The following is a 15,341-nucleotide window of genomic DNA, read 5'->3' on the forward strand; positions in this document are numbered from 1 at the left end:
CACATGTATAAATAAATATTGAGACTATATATAACATGTTCTGAGAGTTGAAAGGCTAATTAAAAGCAATAGTTTAAAATAGCAAGAGTTTCAAATCTGACTAATTTTCTTTCGTATTAATTTAAATCATCTTACATTGATCTGGTTTGATCAGATGAAAGAATCATTTTTTTTTAACCCTTTACTTGCTTTTTTATAAACTTGTTTTGCTTTTGCTTTTTTACCAGTCAATGCACTCGGTTATAACAGAACCATTATCCCTGAAGCTTTGGTTTACCTTGTCTCATGGCACAATCTTCATATTTTCCTAGGATAGCAACTTTCACCACTTGTTTTGTGTTTTCCATGCTCTTCAGATATAGACAGGTTACAAGCTTCTATCCTAGACTTTCTAATCTCTCTCTCTTAGTCTAGACTCTGTTCCAGGAACTCTCTACCGCCCCCATTACATCAACTACTGTCTCTACGGTTATGAGTCTTTGTTTCATCAGTTCTAATCTCATTATCCTCCTGCACAGCACTGTTGAGCACAGTATTCACAGAATTTCCCTTCAACTTTTCTTTTGACAGATATTCAGAAATTCTAGACTCAGATGTAAAAAGTTTAAGGTGCTTTATAATGGTTTCAGTAAGAATTAATTGAGCATATCCTCACCATTTAGGCTCTTTAATATTTAACTTTACATTTGTATAGACAGGGAGATTTTTTAAAAAAATTTCCACTTGAAGCATTTTTGTTTGTCACAACACTTGGTAGGAAGAGCAAATATTTTAATTCCCATTTTATAAGTGAAGAGCCTATGAAAATCTTTAGGAAATTTGCCCAGTCGTTTTGAATTACATGATAATGGGTTTTCCATTATTTTATTCTGCCTTTCTCATCCTGAAATAAACTATTCACATTAGCCAATAATTATTCTATAGTTTTTGTTTTTTTATCATTGTTCACAACGCTGTTTTTAAATTACCAAAATGAAGAAAGTATAGACATAATCATGACCTGTATAAGGGTCATATTTTGTTTGAATTAAACAGTTTATGGTTTTTAATTTTTGATTTCTCATAACACAATGAAATCGGTTTAATCATCTGTAATCATTTTCATTTCCCCTATCTCTTCCCCCAATAATTTATATATTCCTTGGGGACAGGGACAAGACTTTTGAAAATATTGTTCTTATTCCTCACTTGGTCTATACATTGCTACTAACTTAACTCAATGTCACGGACTGAATGTGTCCCCCAAATTCCTATGTTGAGGCCCTAATCCCAATGTGACTATGTTTGGAAATAGGCACTGTGAGGAGGTGATAAAATGAAATCATAGGGTGGGGCCCTTATCTGATAGGGCTAGTACCCTTAGAAGAAGAACAAACACCAGGGCTCTGTGGGGACACAATGAGAAGGCCGACTACCCTCTGCAAACAAGGAAGAGAGCTCTCACCAGGAACCCAGTCCCCTAGTACCTTCATCTTGCACTTCCCAGCCTCCAGAACTGTAGGAAAACAAATTTCTGGGTTTTTTTATGGCATGGCATTTTCTATGGTATTTTGTTGTGGCAGCAGAAAAGACAAAGATATTTAACAAATTGATTTCTTTTTCTAATAAAAGAATTAATTACTATCAATGTGAGGCAGGGAAGGGAAAGATTGTAGAGTCTGCAAAATATTCTCATCGTATGTTGTTGAAGTGTATACCCGAGTTGAACTGACAGTTTAAGCTAAATGCTATTCTGTAGTCACATTTGCAAAAATATTATTTTTGCCTGCCGGATCAATGGAATTTATCATAAATGTGAAGATTCTATAGATAAGCATATATTTTAAATATGGCATATTTGAAAAATCTAATAAAAATGTGAGTTATAAAATTTGCACTTATAAAAGTGATGAAATAGAAAAAAGCTATTTGTTATTGTTGCATTTCTTTGAAATATGTTTAAGAACTAATGGATTCCAAGAAGGATAAAACCATAGATAACATATCATTAGCTATATACCTTGAAAAACTAGAGTTAATAAGAAAATGGATCACAGAGAATTAAACTGTATGTAGTAGCATTCCAAGATGCACAAAATGGACAACAAAAATGGGTGTTAGGCACAAAAAAATGCCTTTTTTCCCCATCTAATGCTGTTTAGACCAGAATGCAAAACAATTACCTTAATCATTACCTAAATCAGAGAATCTGCATTATCTGTTTCCTAACTTCAAAGATGTTCATTCCCATATCATCTTTCCCAAATGGTCCTTAAAAATATGTTTATAAGGATTAATTAAATATTTAAGAGAATTAATCAATTTTTCAAGTGAAAGAAACAATAAAATAAATATTTGTATACACAATAAGGAAACTGGATTTTGATAAGGAACATTTTGCTTCGTCCCAGTTTTTTTGTGTGTGTATACATCAATCTGCCCCCAAACAAATGTTGCATAATGAACATCTTAATCTAGCTAGTTAATGAGCCCCTCTGATCTTATTTGGGGAAACTGCAAATTCTCTGTCTTGCACCATTTAGGACTTAAGCAAAAATTAAATTTCAAAACTGCCAATGCAAGAAGATGTATATTTGTAGCCTCAAATGTTTTATATGCAAATTATGAAAAGAGACCAAAACTTTCAGACTAGAACAAAAATGTCAAAATAGTCTGACTTTTAGAGACTTCAATTGCCTTTAATATCGCAAGCATCCTTTTAAATTTTTAGAAAGCCCCTCTTTCTGGAAATTCATTTACCTAAAACTCACTTTTTAAATTTGCTTTGATCGTTTTGGAAAATGTTTACCACGTTACTAGCTAGTAATAAATTTAAATAAAATCGAATATGGCTTAAAATGTTGCCATAGAGAATCAAAATTTATTTTTAAATCTGATTTTTTTATATGAGGAAGATTTTTTCCTAACAATTTTTCCTTTGGTATAGTGGATTGCCCCCAAAAAGATACGTCCATGACCCAGAATTTGTGAATGTGACCTTAACTGGAAAAAGGGCCTTTGCAGATATAATTAAGTCAAGAATCTCTAGGTGATATCATCCTCTATTATCAGGGTGGATCCTAAATCCAATGACAGATATCCTTATAAAAGACACACACAATAGAGACACATATAGAAGAGAAAACCATGTGAAGGTGGAGGCAGAGATTGGGGTGATACAGCCATAAGCCAAGGAATGCCTAAAACCACCAGAATTTGGAAGAGGCAAAGAAGGATTCTCCCTTAGATCCTACAGAGCGAGCATGGTTGTGCCAAAACCTTGATTTTGGACTTCTGACCTCCAAACCGTGTGAGAATACATTGCTGTTGTTTTAAACCCCGACCTTTGTGGTAACTTTTATAGTGGCCCTAAGGCACAAATACACTTGGTGCGTTCTCAAATTTGATGGTTTGCTTTTTTATATGAATAGTCTAAAACAAAGCTAGAAAATAATGTTACAATGAGACTTGCAAATTCAAGTGACTTCCCATTTCAAGTCTATTCTTTTGGTCAAAATCCTGCTTAAAGGGCAGAAAAAATAAGTTAAAATAAGAGTTTGATCATAGATCCCTAGACTTTTGCAAGTAAGAAGGACTTACAAATCATAGAACACAATCGCTTTATATTATTGAGGAAATCAAGTCCAGAAAAGTCCAATGACTTGCTCATAAAACCTACACTGAGTGCTAGTCTCGTCTAAACCTATTTCCAGCATGAGTGAATGCCCCTATTAGTCACAGTTGATGCTACAGATTAACGCTTTTCCCTTTGTATTAGTGTCTTAGGGCTGCTGTAACAAAATATCACAGACTGAGTGGCTTAAACCACAGACATTTATTTTCTCACAGTTTTGGAGGCTGAAAGTCCATAATCGTGCTGAGAGCTCTCTTCCTAGCTTATAGATAGCCAGCTTCTCACTATGTCCTCACATGACCTTTCCTCTGTGTGTGAGTGGAGAGAGTACTCTGGTCTCTCTTCTTCTTACAAGGACACCAATTCTACCGGATTAGGGCCCTACCCTTATGATCTCATTTAACCTTGAAAACAACTTATAGGCCCTGTCTTCAAATATAGGGCCTATAGGGTCACATTAGGTGTTATGGTTTCAAAATATGAATTTGGGAGGAACATAATTCAGTCCAGAATACCCCTTATCACTGTGCTTAGAGTAAGAAAGAACTTGTCACAGTGCTTCTTTAATTTTGAAAGTGGGAGAAATGAAATTGATGGCACATCAATTTTGTCTCCTTTATCAAATCTTTTTAGATGAACCTGACTTGAAATCTATGTCATGCCCAAAGAAGAATCAATTCTCTAGTTTTTTTCTTTTAATGGGAATGAACTTTGAGATAGCTATCAAAAACAAAGGCAATCGCCTAAAATCTGTGGTTGCGATGGTAATTTTCAATCAAAATAATTTTTGTTCTATCTAAATGCATTTATAAGACATGCATAAAGGAATTCCATGGTAGATATGAAAGGAAAATAACTAAAGGGGACTTAGAAAATAATTTTAACCTTTTAATTAATTTGAGGTAATTCTTGTTGATGTTTTACTGCCGTTCTAACCCTAATTCATTCTTTTGTCACCAAGAATAGTGCTCAGTCTTCTGAAAACTCTGCCTGATTGAGGATTTCTATACAGGCAGGGAAGGTCAGTAATGGATATTTTCACACTTTAGCCGGAAACAACAGAAAAGAATCTTCAAAGTTTGTAATAAATAGAGCAATCTTCAGGGATCAAAACAGTCCCGTAGATTCGATGCCAGGTGTCTTTTCCAATCTTAGCTTCACAACTTCCCCAGTCACATCAGCTACTTCCTCTGAGCAGGGAGTCACTGTTCCTGCTGTCAGAGAGTGTCTAGGAAAAAAAGGCAGAGCTGCTGCAGGCATATATTGTACCTGCCAATTCCACAAAATGAAAATGAGGGTGATATATAGTGTCCACAGGGTATTAAGTTATTTTTTTCCTTTCTCTACTCTTTCCTCCATTTTTCTGTCTGAATACCTTGCATTCTATTCTCCCTCAATATATTTTCTCTGAGCCCTTGTCCTCTCTTGTCACTCAGCTAGGTGGATCAGAATCAGAATTGAAGGGTCCCAAATCAACATCTTCGATATTTCAGCAGACAAGGAAGCGCTGATGATAACTTCAGTAAAGTGTCCTGTTCCCTATTGCATGAAATGAGAACAATCGTCAGTCCATGGGATGAGTTGTTTCAATTTGTTGCAATGTGAAGTAGAAAATGGTGAGGCCATCTTAAGTAGAATGGAAGCAAGAGGCACTGTATTTCTTCTGAGCTCATTTACTGAAATTAGTTATTGAATCACATTACACAACACAGGTTAGACATGCTTTACTTTCAGTTTCCTTTGGAGGCAAGCCTCACTGAACTGAAACTTGAAAATTCAGACTTGATTTGAGTCCCCATGAGCTCAATTCAAGATCTAAACCTGTCTTATAAAGATGTAATTACTTGTGCGTATTAGATAGTATCTTAAATACACATATCTAAAATAAGCTATTTAGTATAAAGTATAGGAGTTACACAATTCTGATTGATGGGATATTAAAAAGCATTTGCATTCAGACTGACAACAGAAATTAACAAATCAATGTTTTTTTTTTTTTTTAAAGATTTTATTTTTTTCCTTTTTCTCCCCAAAGCCCCCCGGTACATAGTTGTATATTCTTTGTTGTGAGTCCTTCTAGTTGTGGCATGTGGGACGCTGCCTCAGCGTGGTTTGATGAGCAGTGCCATGTCCGCGCCCAGGATTCGAACCAACGAAACACTGGGCCGCCTGCAGCGGAGCACGCGAACTTAACCACTCAGCCATGGGGCCAGCCCTAACAAATCAATGTTTTTAAAAATAACGTTTTGTTGGATTTTCTTTCAAATACAAATATTCATTCTGAAAAGCAAAATAAAACATCTCTAGAAAAGAATAACTAAGTCTTATCTTTCTAAAGCACACCCAATGAAGTCACTTTAAATATATATGTAAGGATATAAACTTGAAGTCCATCTACAGAATGGTGGAATGAATTATGGTGCACTCATACTATAAAATATCTCACAGATCTTCAAAAATAATGGATTAGGTTTTAGATTTTGAAAAGAAAATCTCGAATGCAGTATTCTTTTACAAGAAGAAGGTAATGAAAAATTGACATAGGATACATTTTGAAGGAAATCATACTTTTTTGTCAAGGTAATATGGTCTCTGGTAGATAATTTAGTAAATTTCAGGTTGTCAATGAGAATAATGAAACATTAGCATAAAATGTGCTCTTGAGTTCCATACTATAAATTCATTACTAACAATAGAATACATTGGTTATTACATATGTTGCAACACTATGGGAAAAAAAAGAAAATCTCCATTTGTAGACAGCTCATTCCATCTTCAAATATCAAGATAGACCTTCCTGAAAAACAGAAAATCATCTAGAATCACTCAAAAAGTCTATTCATTTTATAAATTATCATAGTAAATAAGGCTTCAAGTAAAGAAGGCTAGTAGATTGGATCTTTTCCTTTATTCTTCAGTCAATACACAAGTTTCCCAAAGGAGTGTATGTGTGTGTGCGGGTGTGTGACAGATTGAGTCAATGATTTGTTTCCTTCCATAAGCTCACTAACTTATAAAACTTAATATTTGCATTATGCTTAATCCTTATTGAGAGGTAGTTAACATATATGTTACTTTGAAAGGATCCCACCTGTTTATCCAAACATGTTTATCCTAACATAAGACACATTTCGTCCTTTTTAATGTATTAGACCAATGTTTACTTACATCATTTAACATGTAAGTTGTTATGCCAGGCTCTACAGTGATATATGCAGTAGAGCTTCTGCTGACCCCCCCTTTACAGGAAGTAAATTAATAGAGGAAAATATGATACTGGGATAATTACAAATTATGGTTGTATGTGCTGTGAACTGTACAAGTGATAAAGAGAAAGCAGAAGCATGTTTAGTTAATGAATATTATTAGTCAATGTGTTGAATGGAAAAATATGGGCCAAATCTTCTCTCCTGTATGCATATATTTAACATACTTACAAGTATATTAGGTATTAGTGTATAATATATTTATACCATACATATTTTTCTCCGAGATATCTGCTTACTATCACAATTTTTATAATTTATGAACAAAATCATGTTCTCCTTATGAACATATTCACTCCAACACTTACTTCGTGGTATCTTATAATAGTGTTTTTCCTTATATTTTTGCTCAAAGGGTGAATGACTTTCGCTATGGCATCATACTAGCTTGATCAGTCATATACCGTGGATTCCCAGTGTCCATAGCTCTTCTAATTCCCTGGATATTGCACTTCCATATATCACAGCTTTTTCCTTCCCTTGCCCCATTCCAGTTTACCATGTAACAGCTGTCAGCATATCCCATTGTGATCCATGTTCCTCTTAGAGCTCTAAATACTGATTCCGAGATGATATTCTGGCTAAATTCCGGGATCTCATTACAGGTAACCTGTCTGGCCACTTAAAGCTAATTTTTACTTTATGTGATGCTGATAAAAACTGCTCGAGAGTTTGCAACATTATGACTCTAGTCTAAACTGTCTTTGATTCAAATGAACCAGAAAAGAAATCAATGGTACAGCCAAGCAAGGGAGTAAATGTATCTTATCATTAAACAACTGGTGTCAGGTTTATTTATTAGCTGCGTGACCCTGGATTAGTTATTTAACACTTTTGTGTCTTGGTACCTTTTATTTATGTCAATGGTCTCAACCAGGGACAACTTTGCCCCCCACCAGGGTACATTTAGCAATATCTGGAGTCATTTTATTTGTGGGGGCTGTTGTGATTTAACAGTACAGGTCAGATATGATGCTTGACTATCTTACAATGAGCAAGACAGCCATACACAACAGAGAATTACGCTGCCCTAAATGTCAACAGGGCCAAGCTTCAGAAAACCTAATTTATATGATGGCCACTAGATGCCTTCTCTATATAGGTCTCTATAAGATCAAAGCCTTTATATCTGTCTGCACAGTCCCCTCCCCCTTCCCTCTGCCCCACATCCTCTCTTGCCTCTTTCCTCCTCACTCATTCTGGTCCATTCACAGTAGTCTTGGGATGCCAGGCCTGCTCCTGCCTTAGGATGCCTATGCCAGATGTTCACTCTTCTAGAAACAATATTCTCCCCAGGTATCTGAATAACTAACCTCTTCTCTCCCTTTAAATCAGTGTTCAGATGTGATCTTCTCCGTGAGGCCTACCTTGACTATCTAAAATTGCACCCACCCATCCCCATAGACATACATACACGTATACTCCTGATATCCTCTGTGTTGTTTCTTTTATTCTCCATGGCACTTAACCCCTCAGAGCATACTGTATATTTACATATTATTTTCATTGATTATTGATTGTTCCTTTGTTAGAATGTAAGCTTCAAGGAGGCAGGGATTTATGTCTCCCCCCCGCATTGATTTATCCCAAGAGCAAGGTATGCTCATGGTAGATTTTTTTGAGGGGAGGAAGAGCAGCCCTGATTTAACAGCTGTTTCCAATCATCCTCCTTTATTTCCCTCCAGAAAGCCCTGGTACATAGTTATATACGCTAGTTGTACGTCATTCTAGTTCTTCTACATGGAATGCTGCCACAGCATGGCCTGATAAGCAGTGCATATGTCCATGCCCAGGATCAGAATCAGCGAACCCCAGGCCCCCGAAGCAGAGGAGGCAGACTTAACCACTCAGCCACAGGGCGGCCCCTGCATGGTGGAGTAATATGTATTTGTTGAATGTGACTGACTCACTTCATTAAACACGAAAATGTTTAATAAATATTTGTTGAAAGATTTTAATTTTGAGTGCTTTGCATATCACAGTCATCTAGTAAGCAAGAAAAATGATGTATACTATGATTACTTATTATTATGCAAAATAGCAATGTTCAACTGCCTACATTAGAATAGTTACAAGACAAAAGAAATCTTCAGACACCACTGAAATGGAGAAAGATTTAGAGATTCTATCTCTTTTCCGTTAAGGCTAAATATGAAAAATCCCTCAGGGTATTCTTGTGTTTCTCAGACCAAACAGAACATCTCCAGGGCCAGCCTGATGGTGGAGTGGTTAAGTTTCTGCACTCCGCTTCGGTGGCCGGCCCGAGGTTCATAGGTTCTGATCCTGGCATATCCAGCACTGCTCATCATGCCATGCTGTGGCAGCATCCCGCATAAAATAGAGGAAGATTAGCACGGATGGTAGCTCAGCAACAATCTTCCTCAAGCAAAAAGAGGAAGATTGGCAACAGATGTTAGCTCAGGGCCAATCTTCCTCACAAAAAGAAAAAAAAAAACAGAGCATTTCCATCTCTAGTTCAGAAATGGCTTCAGGATCGGCACCTGGCTTTCTCCTTCTCCTTAACTTCCTCTCAGTATGGCATGCTGTGCTCTGATTGTATCTTACCTAGAGTCTTGTTTTTGCAAACCAGAATTCTGTGATTTACTAATTTTTATGCTATTGTACCTGACTTCCAGTAACCATTCATTCCTCTGGCTTAGAGCTGTAATGATAGGGAAAATTTCTTTATCTTGCTATGAAAACTCCCTAATTGCACATGTCAATAACTGGGAATCAGCATAGAATATTATACATTTTCCATCTTCTACATCTAAACTTTGCACAAGAGTTTGAACAATTGACCTCTCCTGCATTATTGTGAGAAATGTTTACCAACCTTTCCAAACAAGTAAGTTTCCTTCTCTGACTCTCAATAATTAGCCTCTGGAAATTGTAGATTTCTTATAAATTTTAACACCACCAACTCACTAATTATTTTAACGTAACCTTGTTCACTTCTAAGTTGTAAAACATTGCCAGAGAAAGCCATGTAAATGAAGTACTTTGCTTTTGTTAACATTTATTCTCCTAACAAGTATTTTTAATTCAGGTTTACCATTGAGTGCTGGCATGAACAAATTTCATCTCATCATATATTAGAAAGTAAATTTTCTAATGATTCTCTAAAGGGCAAATGAATCACAAAATAAAATAACTTCCTTATGAACATTTCATTTCACAGTAAACCCTGTAATAGAATAAAAATGATCTCAGGTTGTTTGCCTAATCCTTTAGTCTAATTCTATTCCCTTGGTATCCAAACAAAATGAATAATTTTACTTGTGACTTTCTCTGTACTAATTGGTTGCTTGCCCCTTGCCCTTTTCAGTGCTTGAAAATGTAGTCATTGGGGAAAAAAGAAGCAAATCTTATTTGTACACATATAAAATGAATATTTTTTATTACAGATGCTTGTGGTTTGCAAACTAACATTCCACCAACTTAAAACTCTGGCTTTGAAATGTCAGAGAATCAAGAAATGCCTGCCATGCCTACTTAATGTGCTGAAACCATGGAGCCTTCCAAATTTATACTTGTCTAAATTAGCAGTCCCTTCCACGATTCAAATCTAATTTGAACTGTTATGAGCAGCCCTATTTGCACTACCTTCTATACCCAACTAGTGAGTGACTCTCGCTTTCATTACCCACCTCTTGCTGCTGAGAGTAAATTAAGTACTCAACCAGGGTGATTTTCTCTATTAAGACAAAATGGTGACATACTGATTAAATTTAAACTGTCAGATTATATTTTATTTATTACCATTACCATTTTCTGGGGAGTACAAGCAGTCATTTTTTTTTCTGACACTCCCATTGAAACTTTTGTCTTTAGAAACTAGAGACCACTATGCTAAATATGGATTTCTTAGTTATTAAAACAGGATTTTTTAAATAGGGAATGTAATTTTTGTAAAAACTTGCCATCCTATAAGCCCAGTGGTTAGTTAAAAATTCAGAGCGCTACAGGAATAGGCTGTAGGCCCTCATGTTTGTGAAGGTTGGTAGATACTTAAATTCAACATTTATTTTGTTCAGTGGCTCTCAAACTTTTTAATCTTCTTTGAGATTCTTCGATCACCTTACCCTTTGCTGCCTGAATAGCAAGGGTAAGAGTTGTTTTAATTTGTTACTTTTTTTGTAGAACACCCATCTTTAGAAGTTAAAAGGATAAATGTGGAAGGCAAAAACCCCGAGACGTGAAGAAGGCAAGGCTTGTATATTCCAGGATATAGATTTATCAACACTTTTTTAATCACTTAAGTAAATCTCAGTTCCATTCTTCATAGTTAACATTATGACCTTTTATGATGAGCCAATCATATTGTGAAAAGAAAAATAATCTAGTAAACTCAAAGAATTAAAACTATTTAAAAGTTATTAGAAATCTATTATGGTACCTCTAAGCGGCTTATACAGGAAAAAAATGTTTCTATTTAGGCTGCTTTAAATGTAAGTAATTCATTATTTGGAGAACCAGTCTTCTTTACCTACGAAGATGAAATATTGAACCAAGTGATTTTCTCCAAAAGATTTCTTCCGTATTAAAAGCAAATTGTGAAGGGTGATAGTATCCTGTGTGCCTTAGAAAGGAGGTGACAAACCTAGATGTTTTGGCAAAGGGCAGTGATTGTTTCAGAGATTGTCAATGAGAGTTAGGAATCATAAAATATGTCTCCTAATGAAATATAGACACAAGAAATGCAAGATTTTGTCTGTTGAGGCTTTCAGTAACAAGTTAAACTAAGCTGTAGTTTTTGACAATGTATTTCCCATTAGTTTGAAAAGGCTTAGAGCCTGTTTTAAGAGAATTATTTCCTCCACACAATGTATCTAAAACATTTTAATCCCTTGCTTCATCTTCCCATTTACATATCACTTCAAGCACAAAGTATTGAAGATATTCCTTTTATGATACATCTAAGCCTATAATTCATGTCTGAAGTAATATTAGTTAACTACAATGTGGATTTCTGGAAGTCTAGTACCCTAGCCCTGAATTTGGGAGATTTTAGCAAAGACATATGGCATTAACACTCTAAAATTATTAATGCTGAATTTAACACTAAATATAGTAAATTTTATTTTTTCTTATTTTATTCTAATTTGGATTTTTTCCTTGACGCTTTTCCTTCTCACATTCGCATTGTTTAGATTTCACAGCAACATAACCTCTGTGCTCTTAGCATTTCTTCTTCTTAAGTCATAATAGTAAGGATGAGAGCAAAGAAATGAACACTATAAAACAAAGTGATGTGGAAAAAAATACGGTGTATTGCTAGAAGTGGATCTGTGACTGCAGTTTTCATTGCAATCACATGGCCCTGTTAACACTGGCAAATTACACTAATATCAATTTTTTTTAAAAACCAGACTTCTGAAGGCCCACATGGAAAATTTCATTATTTTGTTTTATTTTTTCAAAGTTTTCTCTTGATCCTTATATCACAGGACGTTTCTCATTGATATCACTGTAGCACTCTATTTTTTCACATGTATCTCAAGTTATCGTGAAATAAAATGAAAGACTTCAGTTCATGCGATCGCATTATTTCAGTGGTGCTTTATCTGTTACATGGGATTCTATTCCAAAAGCAACAGATTTATTCTAAGGTTTTTTTCTGATATTTAACCTTGATATGTGACTTATAAGATTACTACGTGACATTCATGCTTTGTGAAGAAATTTGAGTGTTTAATAATGAAAATCAGAGTCGGGATTGTAGAAATAACAAGTTTTAAAACAGCAGGCAGACAAAAATCTTTGGGCTCCAAAGGGCAGTGTGCAGCTCATCACGGAGTAGAAAAGAGAGGCTTAAAGTGGGTAGAATTGTGGTTTCCCAGATTGCCTCCATTCTACCCTTTAAACAGGCGAGTAACTCTCAGGTGTAATAAGTTGTTTACCAGGATGAAGTTTGTAGGCAGTTAGTCCTGTGTTTAAATTCCTTTTCCACAATGTATTAAGGTGGCATTGGAGAAGTTATTTACTATCTCTGGGGCAGTATCCTCTTTTGTAAAATAAAGATATTAATACCAATTTCATAAGACTATTGAGAGGATCAAAATGAGCAGAATTTACTGTGTAAACTGTTAAGGACATGGGTAATGCTGGAGTTAGAGGGTCTAACTTTGAACTCAGTTTCTGGATCCCTTAGTAATAAGCTAAATTCTTAGGACAAGTTACTTAACATCCTTGAGTTCCATATATATCATGTAGACACTAAAATTTCCTCTACATTTCACGTTTAAAACCCTTCTGCTATAGATTGAATATGTGTCCTTCAAAATGTATATGTTATGACCTATTCCTTCAAGGTGATGGTATTTGAGGGTGGGACCTTTGGGAGGTGATTAGCACTCTTATAACAGAGACCGCAGAGAGCTCTCTTGCCTCTCCTACCATGGAAGGACACAGAGAGAAGACAGCCCTATGTAAACCAGAAAGCAAGTTTTTACCAGGCATCGAATCTTCCAGTGCCTTGATCTTGAACTTCCCAGCCTCGTGAACTGTAGAAATAAATTTCTGTTGTTGATAAACCACCGACTCCATGGTGTCCTGTTGTAGCAGGCTGAACAATCTAAGACACCTTCATAAGATTTAAACAAGATGATTATCAAAGTCTCTGCTATTCCTTAATACATCAACAAGCTTTGTGGCTTAAAACAACACCCATTCATTTTCTCATAGAGTCAGTGGGTCAGGAGTTTGGGCATGGCTAATTGGGTGTGCTGCTAAGGGTCTCATAAAGCCACAGCATAGGTGTTGGCTGGGCTATCTCTCTTTCTGGAGCTTATGGTCCTCTTCCAAGCTCATGTAGTTGTTGGCAGAATTCATTTCCTTGTGGTTGTAGAACTGTCATCCTTGTTTTCTTTCTGATCTCAGCTGGGCATACTGTCATAGAACTCTTCACAATATAGCAGCTTACTTCTTCAAGACGAACAGGATAATTTCTCTCTTCAGAAATGGTCCAGCCCTTCTTTTAAGAATTTTTACCTGATTAAGTAGACTTACTCAAACTAAATCTTCCTTTTAACTCCAAAACAAAAGATTTTGATCCTCAGTTATATCTACAAAATTTCTTCACCTTTGCCTTATAACTTAATCATGGTAAGGATATCCCATCATATTCATACATCCCATCCAAATATCAGTGAAGTGATTTATGTAGAGCAAGATAGAGAATCTTGAGGACCATCTTAGAATTTTGCCAACTGCTTTTGTGAAGGAAAGAATCTGACAAGTACTAAATATTCAATATATGTTAGCCATTATCATGTAAAGTACTTAGCACAGTGTCTAACCCATGATAAGAACTCTCCAAAGAGTAACTATTATGATCATGATTATTTCAACTTTCAGTGCTTTGATGTAATGTATTTTTCTTGTCAACACATTCAATCCCAGTAACATTTGCGTTGTTATCCATCAATCATCAAGTTTCAACATATCTCTTGACCAACTGGGAATTCTGTACTTTTTCTTTAGTAAGGCTCACTGTAGTGTGATACCCCTATGGACACAAACCAAACAATTTTAGCTTCAAAGGAAAAAAATCATATATTGGCTCCTTGTACTATATCTTCTGGAGAAAAATCGTCTTTTTGGTTTTACCTGGCCAACAGAGTAAGTTACCTTATAGAGAGATATTCATGAACATCAGGACAATGAAATATTATCTTTATTTGATATTTGTAATGTTGTGCGCCAGTTTAGTTGACTATTCAACTGTGTATTCAATGGTATATTCAGTGTCTCTTTTCCTTTGGTATTTGGCTAAACTAAAAAAGTCAATATAAAATTTGATTTTCAAAATTTCTACTATGTGCTTAAAAGATTACTTATAAAGACTACCCAGGTTTACTTGTGTTCAAATCATTCAAAAGCCCACTCCATACAGTGATATATTAGGTGGGGATCAATTGTTCCAGAAATGGTCTTTAATTCTCCTTAGCCAAATACCATCTCTTCTCAATTTCTTACAAACTGTGGCATATTTTTTTTCAAACATTCTGTAAGCATAGTGATATCTAGTTACGTATAAAAAGGGTAAATATTTTGTGCTTATTAGCACTATGTCGAGATTATTTTTCTGGTTATAATTTTCTCTATTGATTATATTAGAGAACATCTTTCGATTCCCAGAGAAATTTACAACTGCATTGAGTCTAAATAGCTGCCCCACTTAAAGCTATTTTCCAAACATATGGTTACAATATGAGCTAGAGTTCATTAATAACTAGATCTGTTAAAATTAAAAGCAGAGCTAGGGTCCTACACTTGGTAGAATTGCGCCAGCTGAATGGTCTTTTTTAATAAAAACATAAGGCTGTAATGGAAAATTATTCTCACTTAAAAGTGTACACTAGATATTATGCCATGTAAATCATTTTATTTCCCCTAGAAAGCATTTCCATTCATTCTCAAGTGATACTTAGAGGTGACTTTTCCACCTTTTGTTGAAA

The sequence above is a fragment of the Equus przewalskii genome, chromosome 3 (genome assembly GCF_037783145.1).
Source record: "Equus przewalskii isolate Varuska chromosome 3, EquPr2, whole genome shotgun sequence".
NCBI lineage: Eukaryota > Metazoa > Chordata > Mammalia > Perissodactyla > Equidae > Equus > Equus przewalskii.